This window comes from Tenrec ecaudatus, chromosome X (assembly GCF_050624435.1).
Source record: "Tenrec ecaudatus isolate mTenEca1 chromosome X, mTenEca1.hap1, whole genome shotgun sequence".
Taxonomy (NCBI): domain Eukaryota; kingdom Metazoa; phylum Chordata; class Mammalia; order Afrosoricida; family Tenrecidae; genus Tenrec; species Tenrec ecaudatus.
Genome location: NC_134548.1, coordinates 111076929 through 111096749, shown reverse-complemented (window position 1 = coordinate 111096749; position 19821 = coordinate 111076929). Strand labels below are relative to the sequence as shown.

The 19821-nt window shown below is 47.5% G+C and overlaps 1 pseudogene; it reads right to left on the bottom strand.

Moving 5' to 3' along the window:
• Positions 1-18783: 18783 nt before the first annotated feature.
• LOC142434021 (mitochondrial import inner membrane translocase subunit Tim13 pseudogene) lies at positions 18784-19092 on the bottom strand (annotated as a pseudogene).
• Between the last annotated feature and the right edge of the window lie 729 nt (positions 19093-19821).

Below are 19821 nucleotides of genomic sequence, written 5' to 3'. Positions count from 1 at the left end.
CAATAGTGCCTCATTAATATGATAAAGAAAGCCCATTCCCAAATGCAATTTTAACCATGGTTCTGTTGTTAGGTGCCATAAAATTGGGCCCAAAAGCATAGTGACTCTAGGTACAACAGAACTAAGTACCGGGCCATCCTCGTTACCATGGCACCATGTGAGCCCATGGGTAGCCACTGTGCAAATCAATCCATCTTAGTGGGGTGCTTTCTCATTTTCCCTGATCTGCTTTACACAGCACACTACTGCTCTACTCCAGGTGTTGGGAGCCATCCCAGCCATGCTGTCTAGCAAAGCTATAGCGTGGTGGAAGAAGCATCTGCAGAGCAGAGCTTCCCAGGCAGGGTTTCCAACATCCTTCAAATACTTAATGTTGTCAAACCCACTCTTGAGAATTTTGTGCATTGTCATGTTTACCACACATGGAGTGGATGTGAGAGCAGTCTTGTGAAGTACTAATTAAACCAGATCTAAAACTTGCTTCATTTTAACAGGGCTTTCCTTAACTGAGGCATTGGAGAGGCTTAGACGGCGAGATATCTTTGGAAATTCCGAGAAGGATATGTGGGAATTGAGTGAGAACGAAACCCCATAGTTGAGGTCAGAGGAGAAAATGAAACCCACCGAAAAACCCTGGATTTCCATTCAGATTAGGTAGTAGGAGAATCTTTTGGTCCCCCCTATATAGAGGACCGTATAGACTGCCTACCCCAATTGATGCCCCTTTACGTTGGACAGGGGCTTACATCGGAGAAAGAATGGTTAACATAAATAGAAAACCCATAAAATGGGAAACATTAAGTTTTTGGCAAAGATTCAGACAGTTTGGCTCGCATGGTGCCTCAGGAGTATAAAAAATAAAAGAGACATAGGTAGACAATGGAACAGTTAGCAGGAGAGCGTTTGTAAAGGAAAATATTTAACTCTGCTTGTAGAAATTAGGCTTTGAAGTAGCACTTGAGGTAGTTTCATTATGTTAAGTTAGTTAACCAGAAAACATTGTGAGCAAAAATAGGGCAGTGAGTAGGCTATGAGTCTAACAAAATTTTCTGAACACCTCAATCAAGATTAGTATGTGACGTATAAGACAAGCAGTACAGGGGGAAAGAACCAGGAAGAGGACAGAAAGTGATAGGAAAAAGCACAGACCTTATCATGGTTTTTCATCAGGTTTTAGTGGAAACAACAAGGGTGAGTTTGCAGTTAATCATAAAGCATTGTTTCCATGTAGTGGTTTGCAAAACTTTTTATGGTATAAATTAAGCTATTTGGAAGAAGTCAGCAGAGATTGCTTCCACCAGAACATCTCATGTCTGTCTCGTCTATGTTCGCCAACTCCACATCTCCTTCAGGTATCCAGTTCAACCGTCCTGGAGCTGTACTTTGATATCCAGGTGGGAATTCCTCCCGATAATAAGGCAGGCCCTTTTCCCCTAATCTTAGTCTGGAAGCCCTGCTGCCCCCCGACAAGGGGGACTCTACCGGCATTTGAAATACCTGTCAGCATCAAAGCGAGACACTAGCTACCACAACACAACAAACTATTCAGCCCAGCGATAGAGCCAGATTAGGATTTACAACATATATTTCAAGGGAAACACTATGTAATTCCTAACAAATATCCTTTCCCAAAGTGCAAACACTCAGACTGTGCACATCAGACGTATCTTTGACTGCCTTGTATCTTTCTCCAATTCTTTAGTGTGTATGCATTTTCTATATCTCTGACACCTGACGTAATGCAGGAAAGTAAGACGAATCTTAAAAGCCTTTGTATCAATAGTTGGGTAAGGCATTCATCCAAACTCATTACATTGCATACCCAAACCAAGTGTTATTGAATATGATTTATATTTATATAAAGTTGATTTTAAATCTTTGTATCCCTTCTAGTGTACTCATGTGTCTGCTTATTGAATTGTTGTATTAAGTTGTATTACCATGATTTTCCATAGCCAAAGCTTCCCTCAGGATCTAGATTTATACAACACAACAGGTCTCTTCATCAATGTAACTACAACAGAACTCTCAACTTCATTGACCGACAGCAAACCTGGTGCCCCACCATCTCAAGCATTAGCCTTGCCCAGTTGCCAGACTGAGACTGTAAGAGACACGCTTGATTCCTTTCTATCCCTCACCAAACGCATACACTCCATCAGCAAGTCCAGTTTGCTCCAGTATTAGGGGGAATTCCCTGAAACTTCAGGCAAGCCAAAGGACCCTGTCTCCTGCACGATCACGGTGGTCTCTTACCTTCTGTCCCTTTCCCTACTGTTGCTGTCTTTCTGTCTTAAGTCCAAGGAGCATTCCCAGTAATTTAACAGGAGCATTTAACAAAAGCACATGTTAATATTCCTTTCTTTCTTAGAACTCCCCAATTGCTCCCGCCAGAGGAAGCATAAACCTCACAGCTCTTTTCATGGCCTACAAGATCTCCTGTGGGCTGGCTCCTCCTACCACCATGACCCCATTTCCTCCCACTGTCTTGCTAATGCACAGTGTGGACCAAGCTTTCCCATACACGTGCCATGCTTATTCACACCTCAGGACCACTTCCTAGGCACACAGTGCTCAGACCCTATGATCTACCTTCTGACACTTTGAATGTCAGACTCAAGTCTGTCCCAGAGAGAGGCCTTCCCTAACCTCACCACCTTACCCATTTGCTGCCATAGATTCACATTTTATGTTCTTCAGAGGACTCAATGCTCAAGAATAGCATCAGCCCCTGGAGAATGTTACCTACGGTGCAGAATGCGTGACTCAAATGGACACTGCAGGGATTAACATGACAAACAACATCACTCTTTATTTTTAAAAGGAACAGTGAAACTGGGTGGAACAAATGCATAAAACAGTGGCCAAAGGAAGCAGGGACAAGATAAGGATGCTTATGGCCCAAATCTGGGCTCCTTTGGAGATTTCATTGCAGGAACCTTGGGTCACTTCATGAGGGAATCTTTTGGGACCTCTATCATATGCTTGAGGGAGAAGTTCTGAGTGTCAGTCCCAGGCCATCTGGCTTCCGCTCACATAACCTGAAAATCAGGCCTCACTAAGGAAAGAGCAAAGACCTATGAGTCTATGGCATCATCCGAGTTGTTGTCACAAAGGGATCTGGGGTGGAGGAAGGACTATTACATCCACCGGGGCCAAAGTGGGTACAATGACCACACAAGGTGACATCAGAACCGTGCTTCTGAGTAACGTTGCTGTAACAAGAGCAGCCGAATGAGCATAGCGCCTCGAGTGTCAGGGAGGAACCTCCTAGACACCCTGAGTATGCCCGTACAGGCACAGAGTCCATGCAACCCAGAACGTCTCTGCACCGCCTGAAAACGCCTACATGGCGCAATATACATACTGAGTGGGAAAGAGGTCCAGAGTGACAATGAGTGAAATAAATAAACAAGACTCATGGCCTTTGAATTTCCATCATTCACTCTCTAGACCCTGCCATCCCCTCCCACTCCCACAATCCCTACTAAGGCCACTGGAAATTCCTACCAGACCGCGTGGACAGTACCTGCAAAATTTAACGTTGCTCCTTGGAAGGGGCGGGCCCAAAACTGGGCCCTGGGGTGAAGAAGGCACTCTGGCTTTCTTTGGGGCTCACGCCAGTCACAGTCAGTTGGTCCTTAACGATGTGTATGCTGGAGAAAGAATGGGGCTCAGACAGCTGGACACATGGACTAACTCACACCGCCAAAACCGATGCTGCCCACACTCAACCACTCTCCTGCCATCCACGACCCTGCCTGCCTCCCAGACTCCTTGCCTGTTACTCTTTTCTCTCACATAGAACCTGCCTTTGGAGAGCTGTCTGCCACCTGCACTAGGTTTCTAGGTTTCCCCCACCCAGGGAGCGTTTCATACCTGCCTTTGCCTTTACAACAGCCCAAGGAGGTGCTTCTTTAATCATAACATCCAAAGATGGACAGAGAGTCACAGAGATGTCACTTAGCTTGACCAAGGTCAGACAGCTAGGTGAAGGCTGGCGTCAGGGGCAGACGTCACTATGCCACAGTCTAGACTCTCAACCACTAGGCCGGTAGGCTCCTGGAGTCTACCTTTTGACATTATTCAATGGTGGGGAAATCAGAGGAGTCCAGTGTCACCATTCCATCCTCTGTCCATAGCCTGGGATGGGTGTTCCCTGTGGGACCACACACGCAGCACTCACCTGGAATCGCTGCCAGTCGTCAAAATGAACTTCCTGGTGAAGGTGCAGACACTCTCCTCACACATGGCCTCTACTTCAAGGACAACAAGCACAAAGCACATCAGCGTGCCCATGGTTTAGACACTCATCAAGGGTATGATTTTCTCATGGCACATGGAAGGGCGTGCACACAGGGAAAGCTATCCACAGAGCTTCGGGCCGGGGGGGGGGGGGGTTAGGCTCAGCATGGGGGAGGGCAACAAGAGGGAAAATCTCTTCCCAATGCTAGTGCCACAATCCTTGTCAGAGCTCTTCACAAGTGCGTTTGGCTCCATTTGAACAGAAGCCTGAGAGATGGCCATTACTGGCTCATTTTGTCAGTGAGGCTAAGAGATGTCTCAAGGCATGTGATGTCCCAAGATATGGGATGGAGACATGAGGCATCAAAGTCAAATACCTTTGACACTAACACCTGGTATGTGGCGGGTTAGGTAGAAACACAAGTCGGTCAGACAAGGGTGGTTTGGGGGCAAGGTGGGAGCCGAAGGTGGCATAGGAAGGGAAGTGATGAAGGAAGCCTGGAGAACTCTGAGAGAGAGCCATGGGGATGGGGGGCACGAGACCCTACAGACACTTACCCTTCTTGATATGCCCATTGACAGAAACGTAGACCATCTTTTGCTGAAAGAGAAAGAGAGGTCAGGCCCCCAGGATCCCAGTAAACCTCCTACCCACCTCTGCTCCCTGGGCCGGCCGCAGGGAGGAAGCAGGTGCTCACACTGTAGACACACATGTCCACCACGGAGGAGTTGAGGTCATGTTGGGTTGGTGGCAACACACGGAGAAAGTCCACAATCTCCCCTTTTGTGCATTTCAGCAGCTGAGTCCGCGGAACTGCGCAGGGAGGGGCAGAGAAGGACAGGGGTTGCTTCACTGAACTGAGCCTTATGGTTGACTCCACCACACCTCCTGTTAATCTCCGTGCTCACACATAGCGAGGTGTTTTCGCTTCTTCATATTCCCACTACCTCTGAAGTACTTGCCCAAGCTGGATCTAGGAGGAAAAGAGGAACGGAAGTTGGAGGACTGGCTAATGTTTTCTGGGAGTCACGGGTCCCAGGCCTGTCACTGGGACTGTGGCACTCACAAAGATGGATTCCCCGGGTGGCAAGGAAATGTCAGGGAGAAGCAGGCATCTTCATGGTAAGCATCCAGGAGACCCTGTCGGTCACCACAGTCGTACACCCAGCAATACCTGTCGGAAGGAAAGAAGACAGGCTCTTTGAGATCTGCACCCCCTCCTAGACTTGATAGCACCCCTCAATGAGCAGGCCTGTGTCTGGATGATCTGCTCCATCCTAGTCCTCCCTGAGGGCCCCACGGGTGCTTACTGTTTGAGGAATTTCAAAGCTAGATACTCCAGTGTATTAGGTCCAAAGACTCTCCCCTGTAAACAAAACACATTCTCAGGACTCTGGCTGCTGTCACCTCCTCATGTGCCAACCCAAGCCCTGCTGGATCCTGCCTCCTCACCTTGCTGACTGGTAAGCGCTTTCTGCCTTCAGTGTCAGGGACAGTGGTACGGGGTAACTGCTGACGTTCCTGAGGAAGGGAGGAGGAAGTCAGTAGGGCAGACCACAGGACGGCACTAGATGCTCAGGGGACAGGATGGGCCCAGGACAGAGGGAAGATCAGGGAGAAAGAGTCCTCAGAATTCCACGGGAAGGCTATCCTGGTGCCTTTGCAAGGGGTCCCAGAAGCTAGTGTAGGGCAGTGCAGAAAGACCATAGTCTCTCTCAGGTGCCCTTATGGGTTCATCCTCCTTTGAGGGTTCAAGGCCAGATCCAAACATCTAAGCTGGGTGGGAGCTAGGAGATTCAGTGCAGGGTGTGAGTGGCAGCCTGCAGTAGGTGGAGGAGGAAGGGATAAAGCAATTCACTTACCAGGCACAAAGCCTTGGGGAACAAGTCCACGAGATCACTGTGAAACAACACACATTTGAAAAAGCAAGGAGAGTCAGTGACGGCCTGCCTCATGGAAGCAAGCACAACTACACCGGAACCCAGCCAGGCGTGCCCCTCAGAGGTCCCAGAGCCACCACCCATTCAAGCACCTCCATCATGGACTCGTAAAGAGAAAGACCTAGTGGGCACCGTCTCCACAGTCATCTCCCTCTTTTCTTCCTCCTGGCAGGCACCCAGACCAACTTTCCCAGGGGCAAAGACCCAGCAAGTGGACACAAGCTTCTCCCATGGGTGACCAACTGATTGGAGAGGACATGGCGTGTGGTCCTCACAGCAAACCAGGCCTGCAATCTCCTGTCATGGAGGAAACAGAGGCTACAACTGACCTTACGTTGGTGGGCTTATCTGGGAGGGTGGTGCCCAGAGGCTTTCTCCCTGCACACATCTCCTCTGGCTCTTTCACTTTGTCCAACATGCCGTCACACTGTGCCGGTAACTAAGAGGAGGCCATGTGAATCCATGAGATATCTCGGCAAATCCTGCATTCCCCAGTGACATCCTCTCCCACAGATCACCCTACCTGTCCATTTTCACCCCACCTCCTTCCTTCAGAGTTCTCTGGCTACTGCTCCTCACCTGGTTTTTGGAGAGTTCCAGGCTCTTGCATTCAGTGGCCTCCTGCATGGTGTTGGGGCGGCCAACTGAGTGGCAGGACAAAGCCTGTGGCGTAGGAAGTTTGAATGAAGGTTCCCATAGAGGCTATCTGGGAGTCATCTGCTCTCCATCCCCTCTGTCCCTCCCTCACCCTCAATACTGGGCCCACAGCCTCACCGTAGGCAAGTTCCCCTCGCTAATCTGCAGGGAGGTACCCGGGTCACTTCTAAGATTTGGTCCCGGTTCCGGGTCATTGGCCATCACACCTTCAGCAAACAAAGAGGAGAGACTCAGTTGAGGAGTTCAGCTGGACCACCCCCAACACCAAGCCCTCCAGAAGCTATCTTCTAACTCTCCCTCCCAGGGTAGCACCCCCGCCCTCACCTGACCTAGAGTTATTGCTGCCCATGGTACCTGGTGCTGAGTGGCGTCCCAGGATATGAAGGGCTTGTGAATTATCATCAACGGTTTTCACCTTGATCACCTGTACAGATAGAGACAGGGGTCAGTGGCATTGAGACCGAGGTGGTTGAGGGGCAATGAATGAGGGGAGGAGCACTAGTGGGTCTCCGTCTAGACACATATGTTTTGGGACTGTATTCCTTCTAGAGTTTTCCTGTCGTTTGATCGCAACATTCTTTGCACAGCCTCTGACACATCAGAGATCTATAGCGAGAGCTGTCTGCAGAAGAAACAAGAGGCTGGATATATACCAGGAACTCTGAAAACCAATATCAAGCAGGAACCACCCCATAGCCTACCCTCCTGCCCTTACCTAACGCTGGCTGTGCTCAGACACACATGTTACTATTTCTCTCATCCCAAATCTCAGCACTGAAATTTTTCAATGCAAACTCGACGCTGGCATTTTTGACACCCACCACAAACCCCAACAGAAAAACAACCGAAAAAGGGTTTTCATTTTCTCATCGTGAAACTTCAATGAGAGGAGCAAGAGAAATACAGCATGAGGCCAGAATCTCTGCTCAGTCCAACACCTCCGCCCAGCTGGTGCCCACTATGTAGCCTCCCTGTCCCCTCTTACCTCAGATGGAACAAAAGGGCCCTTACATTGCTTCTCGAAGCAATTCACCAGCAAATTCTTATATCTCATACCAATCGGAATCTTGGAGCAAAGAAAAGTGGGGGGGACACAAGAAGGCATTGACATGATGAAAAAAATGTACATAGAGACCTGTTTTCAGATCTTTTATCAATCTTGACATTTTCTTAAAAATACAGACCAGTGTCCATTATTTATACCTGCTATGCCAGATATGTGTTTTCACAATCCCTTTCCCGTGAATTTGAACATGTAAACTACATAATCAGATTAAGTTGTATAACATGATGTTCCTTTCAGCAGGTTCCAGGAGATACTACCTAGTATAGACCCTGCCTTCCCCTCTCTTCCAGCCCTTACATTTGAACCAAAGTGAGCCATGCAGTGGGTCATTGCGCCATCTATTTTGAGAGCAGTTTAGACCTCTGTCTGTAGACAACCTAGCCATCCTCCCGACCCTCAGCCTCTTCCTGTCATATTACTACTCTCAAACTACCTTTTGATGAATTGAGGTTGTTAACATGTAGTAATAAAAAACACAAACGATCCATTCCCTATGCCCCCAGAAAGTGCCCAGGGTCTCCACTGGAGATCAGCACAGCTCCCATCGAACTTTCTCCCCTACGCACGATGTCCAGTTTTGCCAGGACACTCACTGTGGTTTTGAAGAGCATGGTGGTGGAGCTGTCCTGCCTGTCCCCATCCAGTGCTCCGTCAGGAGGATTTTCCTTGCTGTCCACATTACCGCGGGTTTGGTCCCCCTTATGAGCACGGTCTCTTATGGCGTAAGGGCTGCTGAGAACGTAGAGAGAAAGAAAGCACGGGTAAATGCCGAGAATGTTTTCTCACACCCTGCTCTACTGAGACCAAGGCTATGAGAATGTTTGCTCGACCAGGAGGCTGGCCGTCGCAGTCCTCATTCTCTCTGGCTGGGTGGAGAACAGAAGAGGAATGACAGCTGCAAGGACAGCTTTACATATCCCGATGGTTGTGCACCCCGCCCGGCAGATTGGTCACTCACAATCTTATTCCAAGGCCCCCTTTGGTATCGCTCATTTCCGCGTCTCCATCTCGCTTCTGGCCGGAACTGTTGAGAGGATTTGGCAAACGTCTCCATCTCGCTTCAATACGGACTTGGTGAGAATATTTGGCAAACGTTCTTAGAGGAATACTCCAGCGTACTGTCTTTTTCCTTGGCGAAGGATCCGCTTGGCGATTGCTCTCTGAAGCTGAGAACAAGGTATCAATAATTCACATGACAGGGACGGGGTGTCAGGGGTAAGAACCTAGGACAATACCCTAAGTAATACAGAACCAACCACGATTTTCATAATCTACAAAGAAATCTAGCACACTGCTTCCTGGGGTCTGAGAAATGGGGAGCGTCTTAAGACCAGACTGAATTGAGCAGCACAGAGGAAAGGCCTTGGGCAGAGGGTCCATTCTGAGATGGAAGTCCCTGTTGTGCCTTTCACAGTCTGGGCGACACTGAACAACATCGCTTAACACCTTAAACCTCTTCTGTTCTAAAACCAAGACAAATCACATCAATCTCCACTGCCATCGAGTGCAGTCCAACACGTAGCAGCCTTCTATTGGCTTTCTGAAGCTGTTAATTCTTTGTAGGACAGACAGCCTCATTAATTGCCTAAGAGGTGGCTGGTTGGTTTGAATTGCCAAGCTTATGTGAGCAGTGCGACACGTATCTGACAGCAGTAGCAGGGCTTTTTCTTCTGCTCTAGGAGAATTAGAAAAGCAATCCGGAATGTTCGCAGTTATGGTTGAAAGGCCAAAGGCAAATCCCCCACTGTGAAAGATGGCTAGGGAAGTGAAAGATTGATCTGAAGAAAACCCCCAGAATGAATCCTGGAGAGATAAACTTACGGGTAGTAACACATTAAGGTCAAAGGGCGTGTAGTGAAAAAACTGAACACTTGTTAAATTGAAGTCATGGAGAGAACAACGGAGAAGCAGAGCTTGAAGAGACTGTGACTGAAACCCTTCCAGTGGTAACAACAGACACCAACTTGCTCTTCCCAGGTTGACACCTGACATGCAAGTCTTTTCCTCGGGAGTGGGGCTGACAAGTTACTCAATATAAATTAGAAGAAGAAATCGATATTTTTCGTATGAGGTGTACACCAGTGAGGAGACCAACACTAAAACAGGCTGTCCCTGTGCTGTCCCGTTTGAAATCAGGCTACAAAGAGAGTACATACCTTCCACTCTGGAATTTATGCTTTGGAGAGTCACATCTATGAGGGGCTATAAAAACCAAAAAAATGGGAAAAGGCTCCGCCGGGCAGAGATTTCCTAGTATGCGTTCCCCCCGGTCCCCAGGCGAGCGTCAAGCACTCCCTCTGAGTTAGTGCACCCAGTGGCGTCGCATGGGAGGGTCCTCTCTGGTCACAGCAAAATTTTTCATAAAGGCAATTTTGCTCAAACATCATTTTCTGTGATGGCCCATTTAAGAGAACAGCGTGAGGCGGTGAAATGCTGTTTCCTGCTCGGGAAAATTGCCGCAGAGATGGTTTTGATATTAAACACAGCTCTCAAGGACAGCACTATGGCAAAAACTCAAGTGTGCGAGTGGATTGCTCATTTCAAAATTGGGGAAATGTCAATTGATAACACACCTCATTCTGGACGTCCGTCAACTTCCAGAAGGACCGAAAATGTCAATGTAATTCGGGCAGATAATCTCAAGATAGTCTGCCGCCGCAGGACCAATGAAGAGATGGGAAGTTATCTGGACGACCTTGGAACTTGGTTCAGCAAATTGTAATGGAACATTTGGGAAGGAGAAGGGTAGCTTCAAAAGTTGTCTGACTGACTAGGAAACACAGAGCCGCATGGAAACATGCCTTGTTTTGATTTATAGCACGGCAGCGACCCAGCTATTTTCCCCCCAAAAGTCATTGCTGGTGACAAGACATGGTGCTATTCTGACAAGCCCCGAACCAAACATCAAATAAGCCGGTCAAAGAAGCCATCATCACCTCACCCTAAAAAAGCTCGCCACGTGAAATCAAAGATCAAGGAAAAGCTTAATTATTGTTATTTTTTGATGCGAGGGGGATAGTGCAATTGGAGCTCATTACACCCGGTCATTCTGTTAATCAAGCTTTCTATATACAGGTTCTGTTAAGACTGTTTAACAGAGTGTGATAAAAAAGGCCTGAGTTGTGCCAGACGGTGGACTGATTTTGCCATCACGACAACGCACCTGCTCATGCAGCCATGTCAGTGCACCTGTTTGAGGCAAAAATACAGCATGCCTCTCTTGCCCCAAACACCTGACTCACATGACCTTGCTCTGGGCAACTTCTTTTTGTTTCCTGAAATGAAGAAGGACATGAAAGGACAATGAATTAAAAGAGGTGAAGGGGAAAAAAGAAGAAGGAAAATGCAGGGAGGTGCTGTCAGCCATCCAAACAGAATAGTTTGAAAAATGTTTTCCTATAATGGAATCCCCAATTTAACAAATGGATTAAGGGTAATGGAGAGTCTTTTGAAGGTGAGCAGGTGGTGTATAAAAAAAATTGAGTACGTAGCTTTGGGGGGGTGAGTAAATACATTTTTTCCCCTTTGGGGGCACAAGGGTACCCCTTCGTAAATGTTTTATATTAACTCGGTTTCAGGGTAAACGTGGGAAATAACTTTACCATGAGCATGTCAACAGAGTAAGAAGGATCTGTACGTCTCAGGCTGTGTTTATCGACTAACTCGATAGCAGGGCCCAGCTTTTAGTCACTGGCAGCCAGGTAAACCCGAAAAGATTCTCTGAGGTATCTGGCCCCTCTAGCTGACATCCACATCCAACCTGACTGGATTGGAGAAATTCTTTTAGCGTTTCCTAGAGACTGAATTAAGTACCTTATCTAGCTGCACTTAGTGAGGGGGATTTTTCTAAGTGTGTGAAGCTACAATGATCATATTTACTATTATAATATTAACAAGGAAAAAGCACACTTAAGATAAAATCACTGCTAGCAAAAAGGGAGAGCTTTTATCATGACAAAAGCTGCAATTCACCAAGCACTATAAAGCAATGCTTCAGCCTAGAAGCTAATATATATATGTGTGTGTGTATATATATATATATACAAATATACATATTATATATATATGTATATGGAAAAAACTGACCCCCCAAATAGAGGAAATGGTATGTCATCACCAGAGCGGACCATTTTAATGGAGTGGCGAATAAAAGAGGCAAATCCAAAGTCAGATGGAGAAGACTGAAAGTGCGTAACGATATGGGCTTCACTGGCGTCGAACAGGGCACGTAACAAGAACACGTGGGACGCTCCAAAATAAATTGTATGCGGGGCCACAAAACAAGCCTCTGGAAGCTTTTCGTCTCACTGCCGTGGAGCCCGTGCGGACTCCTAGCGACCCTGCGGGCGGGGGAGCAGGGCCCCCGTGGGTTCCAGGCTGAGACTCTTTCCGGGCGGAGAGAGCCGCGTGTTCCTCCCGCGGAGCGGATGCTGGTCTCCATTGCTGACTTTGCGGAGCGCAGCCCAGCACCCGACCGCTAAGGCACCAGCGCTCCAGACACGTTTCCCAGGGGGATACCTTCTGTCCCTCGAAGGCTGGTGTGGCGACGCCAGAGCTAAGACGGTTCCCGCGCCCTCCCCAACTTTGACGACGCCAGAGAAAAGACGGTTCCCGTGCCCTCCCCCAACTCTGACGACGCCAGAGCAATGACGGGTTCCCGCGCCCTCCCCCAACTATGACGACGCCAGAGCAATGACAGGTTCCCGCGCCCTCCCCAACTCTGACGACACCAGAGCAATGACGGGTTCCCGCGCCCTCCCCCAACACTAGTATGAACCCCCCCTCCCAAACATGCACTTCCAACGCGTCCACCCTGGGGGACGCTCACCCAGTTGGGAACCGCTTGACCCAGGCTATTGGCCTTGAGCAGGAGGACGGTTTCACAGGAGCCATGAAGCAGAGGAAGGGCGGGGGTGGGGGGGTCCCAAGCGGCACTACAATGGAGGGTCTCAGGACACCCCGCCCCTAGTCCCCATCCTGAGGACGGTGAACGCGCCCTGGGCTCTGACCAGCCCATCGCGAGGGCTTCCTCTGGGACCTGGGCGAGGGAGGCGGGGAGGGGCGCAGCGCCCTGCCTCGGGGACCAACTCACCCACGGAGTGGCCTGCAGCCAGGGACGTGTCACCGAGTTCTGGGCCTGCCGGCTGCAACGGGGCGCCTGGGGTCGAGGGGGGCTCTGGGGGAGAGCGGGAGCCGTCTCCGAACCACCCGGCCATGGCGCCGCCGCCGGGGACAAAATGGAGTTTGAGCGGGAAAGCTCTACCCAACGGGCCTCGAGAGGAGGTTGTTTCCGGGGCGGGAGCAGACCTCACTTCCGGCCCGGCTGCGCGTGCGCGGGCTCAGGAAGTTTCTTTCCAGCCGCGCTATCCCCCACGCTCCCAGTGTTGGGGCCTCCCCAGAGCGAGGTGGCCCGAGGGCGGCGCCAGGACGGCCGCTGCACACCCAGGGAAGTGGGGTGCTAGACTGTCCCCCCACTCTGCGTGCGCTGCCTTATGTCCTGAGCCTCCTACAGCCTCCAAGCCCAATGGACAAAGACGCTGGCCGCCTGCCAGGCCCTGAGTTTGCTACATTTCATGTATTTGCTCCTACCTCCCTCGCAAGAGCGCTGCCAGTGCACAGCTACCAACCCTCCGAGGTTGCTGAGCCTTAGTGTGGTGCAGGAGCTCCGATGCTGCCTGGGAAAGCACGGTGCAGCCGAGAGATGTGACCCCCTCCCACGGCTAGCTGCATTAAAGTCTGGGTGGACTGTCGGGGTTTTCTGAAATTCGGGCAAAATACAGGAGAACATCCCAGATAACATATGCAAAACCGAAGTTGAAATCCAAAAGGGAAATGACCGACTTTGGTAGTTCCCTGGAATGAGATTGGGCGCTGTAGCAGAGGAGGGGCTGGGGGTTGGGAGGAGAGACTGATGGGGAGGGGGGACAGCGGCTGGGGGAGGATAGCAGAAGGGGAGGGTGTCGACTCGATTTAACGTTAAAATGTAAGGGGGGGCTCACTATAAATGGAATCCCCCTGGTTTTCTGAGCAAGAAATGTAACTGAAAGTCTGGAATAAGACTTTGGGGCGATTCTACGTAGCCAGAGCATTTGTTTTCAATCATTTTCACGGTGACTCATACAACTCTTATCACAATCCATACATACATCCATTGTGTCAAGCACATTTGTACATTTTTTGCCCTCATCATTCTCAAAACATTTACTATTCACTTGAGCCCATGATATCAGCTCCTCACTTTTCCTTCCCCATCGCCCTCCCCCTCCCTCATGAACCCTTGATAATTTATAAATTATTATTCTTTTGTCCTATATTACACTGTCCCACGTCTCCCTTCACCCACTTTTCTGTTGTCCGTACCCCAGTAAGGAGGTTATATGTAGATTCTTGTAATTGGATACCCCTTTCCACACCACCCTCCTTCCACCCTCCCAGTATTGCCGCTCTCACCACTGGTCCTGAAGGTGTCATATATCCTGAATTCCCTGTGTTTCACTTTCCTAGATGTACCAGTGTACATCCTCTGATCTATAACCAGATTTGTAAGGTAGAATTGGGATCAAGAAAGGGGTTGTGGGATGGTGAGGAAGCATTTAAGAACTAGAGGAAAGTTGTATGTTTCATCGTTGCTACCCTGACTGGCTCGTCTCCCCCCTGTGACCCTTCTGTAAGGGGGTGTCCAGTTACTTATAGATGGGCTTTGGTTCTCCATTCTGCACTCACCCTTATTTAAAATTATATGATTTTTGTTTAGAATTATTCACTCATTGGAAGCAGTCATTGTCCCTCGAGAGAAGCGCAGTCCCTGTGTGAAGAGAAAATAAATATGTGCAGGTGAGTGTGCAATCATTTGGGGTGAGAGAAGTACAAGACATACGCACAAATATACACGCAAATACAAATGCAGATAAATCAAAATGTACTTTTGCAAAAGAGAAAACTCTCCTATGAAAAGTTTTCTGAACTGATGTGAAACTGTTTTCCAAATTACGAGATAGTTTTAAACGTGCCTAGTTATAAGATGATAAAGATGAAAATGTGTTCTTGGAGAATAATTGTGCATCCATCCAAGACCCGCTCGCTGTGGTCCACTGACACCCAGCGTAAGAAATCAGTGCTCATTTTGCAACTAAGTTTCTTTTTAGATTCTGTGTGTGCCTACCTCAAATATCTCTAAGTGTCAATAGGTATGCGTACACTTTGAACATTGGTAGCCACGCAAATCATGTTCCGTAAAGTTTTCTTCATCTTTGGTTTTCATTTCTTCAGCTAATAGCATCTCTCCATACTTTTATTACAGAAGTAGCCTCCTCCTAGGCTAAATATTTGTTGGTATACTTGTCCATCTCTCTCCTATTGTTTAATGAAAGTCTTTTATGATTGTACATATTGTAGCAAAGTCTGTAAATTTGTTGGCACATATTTAAACGCCCTTTCACGTTTTAAAATATCCTTTTACTGTTTAAAGTGAAATAAAGTAATTCTTCTAAAACCCCCACTACATTTTATTCTAAAGTAATGCACCCAAGGCAGAACAAAGTTGAGTAATGCCTAGGGTTTCACCAAACACCAGGCCACTAGAGATTCCAGCTTTTACAGCTTGGGAGGCTTCAGGGCCCGCTGGGAAAAGCTTTAGAGCTAATTCTAAATTTCTGAATACTGGGTACAGTAATTAGGTATTTGTCTGGCTTAAGGGAACTATAGTGTAAACTAATCAATTTACCTCTAGATTACAGTAATTCTCTCATTTTAATGACCTTCCCTCTAAGTTGGCCACTTTTCCTGTGCTTCTGAGAACCTCAAAGCATATCCTAGACAAGCCAGTGCATGTGGGCCTACATCCACATATGACGTGTGAAGCCTCCTTTCAGTAAATTATTTGGCCTTTGTTCCTCGTTTTTGAAAGCCAGGCCACATCTGGGCTGACAGAATACGAGGGATCACCCTGGAGGCCCGATGCTGACTAAGTCTTATGAGTAATGCAACCCATTTCTCAGTGTCATTCCCTGAGACCAATAGAGTCTTTGGAAGACAAAGGCTCAGTAGAGCTTCTTGGGTGGTGACTGAACAGCTGCTCTCTGGAAAGTGATCACATCTCCTGGAGACATGGAAGCTCTGAAGTTAGACATCACGCAGGAATTTCCATCTAGGTTTTAATCCTTTTTTTCCTGCTTTAAGTCCTTCTTGCTTTCAGCAAACAAGATTGTGTTATCTACATAGCTCAGATTGCTAATGTCTCCTCCATTCCTGATGCCACCTTTTTCATATAAGCCAGCTTCTCTGATGATTTGCTCAGCATAAATCTTGAATAAATATGGTGAGAGGTTATAAACTTGTTGAATGAAAACATTCTCTGATTTTAAACCTTGCAGTGTTCCCTTGTTCTGTTCACACCCACTACTGTTTTTTGATCCATGAAGGAGTACAATGAAGTGTTCTCGAGTTCCCATTAATAAGGTTATCTATAGTCTGTTATGATCCACAAGAAAGGATTCTCCAGAACAACATCCTTTGCATATATAGATAAAAGTGACTGAAAAATACTGTTAATCGAAAACCACACCATAACAAGGGATTATATACTGTGACCTAGTGGTATTTATCCCAGAAACACAAGAATCATACATCATAACAAAGTCAATAAAAAAGTTTTAAAGTTTTTATGAGATCATATTTAACTATTTTGCCCTTTCTTGCTTGTGCTTTTAGTCCTAAATCTAAAATTCTTTTAAGAGCTTAATGGTTTTATGCCACGCATTCAGTGTATTATTCTTTGGGAGATAATTCATGCAAACCTAATTAAATGTTTCATATTTCTTGCTATTGAAAATAGTGTATTTATGACTAACACAGTATTTTCTATTGAGTACAGTTGTTTTGTGTATATTGTTTTGCTGCAAAAAAATTCTTTAAAGTGCTGAAAAGCAAAGATGTCACTTTGAGGACTATGGCATGCCTGATCCAAATCATGGTACTTTGAATCACCTCATATGCACCTCACAGTTGGTTTCAAATGCCTGCAGGGTCACCTGAAGTGAACAGGTTTTGTTAGAGTCCTCAGGTGGGAAATACCTTGGTCCTTGGCTTTTGCTACAAAGAATTCACATCAAAGCCTGGTTTGTGATCCAAGTGAGTTTTTATAAAGGACGGAAGTTTCAGGTTACACTTCACACCCACATGTGGCTCCCTGAGGTCAGAGAAACTGTAGCTCTACCAAGAGGCAGCTAGCTCTAAAAGAGCTCTGTGGTCACAAAGTTTCTGGCTTTTCAGAGTCCTCCACTGGCAGGTGTGATCAAAGGTACTGGTTGACCCCATTGGCTGAATTAAGCTCTCCTGGCCTGGATTGGGCCCCTCCCAGGTATACTGACTTACTGTCTCAAAGGCCCTTTATCTTTTATTGGCTTCCAACTTTCTATAGGGGACCCCTAGGCATGGAGAGGAACAATCCCCTATCCGGCTACCTAACAGTTTCAGCAGAGCTTCCAGGAATCAGTGACTCACTTGGGAGGAAGTGACTGCTGACAACTTTATGCTATATTGGTTTTTTTGGTGGGTTTTTTTTTGGGGGGGGGGCCGGGGAGGGCTGGAATATTCTTGGAATTGTATTGTCAGGACTTTCTTCCACAGCACAACTGAGTGGGTTCAAACAGCTAAACCTTGGGTTAGCAGTAGAGTACAGATCATTTGTAGCACCCAGGGATGTGCTCCAAATATCAAAGCAAACAAAACCAAGCTCACTGCCATCCAGTCTATTGCACCTCATAATGATCCGATAGGGCAGGGTAGAACTTTTCCTATGGGTTTCTGGGACTATAACTCTTATGGGGGGGTGAGGGTCATGGAGGAGAAGTCTTGGCTTCTCCAGTGGAGTGGTTTGTGTTTCAAAGGGCTGACCTTCTGCTATGAGCCCAGTACTTAATCACTCTGATATCAGAGCTTCAAATACAATGCCTGACAAATAAAATGGCATTTACTATGTTGATTAAAGGAATTGAGATTTGAGGGATCACAAATCTATGCCACCCTCCCACTTTCTTTCAGAAAATGAAGTACACTCCCAGATTTTATGAAACAGTGGTGTCCACATTGTTTTGTAAAAAACATATTCCAATGTTTCAAAAAAGAGAAAACCAGTTGTAAAGATCAGGGTAGTAGTACCTTCAGAGAACAAAATTGTTGAATTTGCTCAAAGAAATCGGTCTCATTTAAATATTATGTTATTGGTATATATAGTAAGTTTATTTATAGTTTATCAACTTGTCTATATTGTCTATGATTATGAGGAATCGTAATTCAGATCTCTAATTTTTTAACGATAATTCCTAATCCAAAAATAGTCAAGTTTGTGTCAAGCAGTATTTGGTAAAATGGTTCTAATAAAAAACAAATAGTTTAGTGGGTCAGGAAATGAAAACAGAAATAGAATTAAAAATAAAATAAATAAATAAAGCTAAGTCAAAGTTGAAAATTAGGAAAGGTAAAATGCATCTCTATGTTAGTACTGTTTACAATTAAAGAAAATAAACTTTTTTTTTTGTCGCTTGTCAGCAGTTTATTTCACAGCCTAAAGTGGATTTGGCTCAGGTGAGCGCAAGTCGGCTCTGGCCTGCCCGCCCCACCCTCCTACCAAAGTCCAAACAAAAAGGGTTACATGGGGCATGAAGTCGACCTTGGAGCCCAAAGGGGGTCTCCGCAGTCTGACCCCGAGCTGCCATCATGTTAGGAAGGCACTGGGTCCCCAGACACAGTTTACACTGGAGGCGGACAGGGTGAGGTTCAGTGTCCAGTGAGGGGCAGTCCAGGCGCTACGGAACCACGCTTCGTCGCCGTCCAGTCTCAGAATGTTTATGGATAAGGGCATGAGGGTTGGAGGGAGGGGCTCCTGGAGGGTCCTCGTTACATGTTGGCCCGCTCACGCTGCAACCGCGAGTTGTAGGCACAGGATACCGTCTTCCAGGCATCCATGTAGCGGTCCATGCACATGGCGATGCACTTCTGCTCAGAATTATCCAGGGAGCCCCCAGGCTTTCCTATGCACTTCCGGAAGCACTTGTCCATCATCCTCTGTAGGAACTCCTGCGCGTTGGCGACGGCATCTGTACTTTCACCTGATCCATGATGACACCGGGGTCCAGCTTCCCGCCCCCGGAGTTCCCAAAATCTGAGCCGAAGCCACCCTCCATTGGTCCGCAAAGTCACCCGGAGCGCCGCCACGTGCGCTGACCCGTACTCAAAGAAAATAAACTTTGTGATCCAGGCCACAAAGCTGGTGAAGGTTGGAGTCAGGTTGAGGACCCACTGTTCTGAGAGCAACAGTTCTCAACCTGTGGGTCATGACCCCTTTGGGGATAGAACGACCCTTTCACAGGGGTTGCCTGATTTACAACAGTAGCAGGATTACAGTATTTTATGGTTGGGGTCACCACAACATGAGGAACTACACTAAAGGGTCTCGGCATTAGTAAGGTTGAGAACCAACGTACTAAAACCTATGATGTTTACCTCTAGGCAGGTCTGCTCCTGGTTATCTAACTACCTTTTGGAATTGGGTAATTGTGGGGAAACATCAAGGACCGTGACATCACCTTCCCACAGGGCGCAGGCCAGGATGATTGTTTCCACGTGGCACTCACAACAAGCTCTTACCTGAAGTCATTAGTAGGAAGCCACGGGCATGGGCGTGACACACTGGATCCACTGCAAGGACAACAAGCAGCAATATCCCTGAGTTGCCCCTTCATACACGCACACCTGCAGCACCCCCATCCCATCCCTCGACAAATTAAGTGTCTTCTTGTCCCACGGCATCGGGGAGAGGACAGGCGGGGACAACTGTTCCCTGGGAGTTGAGGGGGAGGCATTAGCAGTGGAGATGGCAACCATATGAAGCATCCCCTCACAGTGATAGGGTC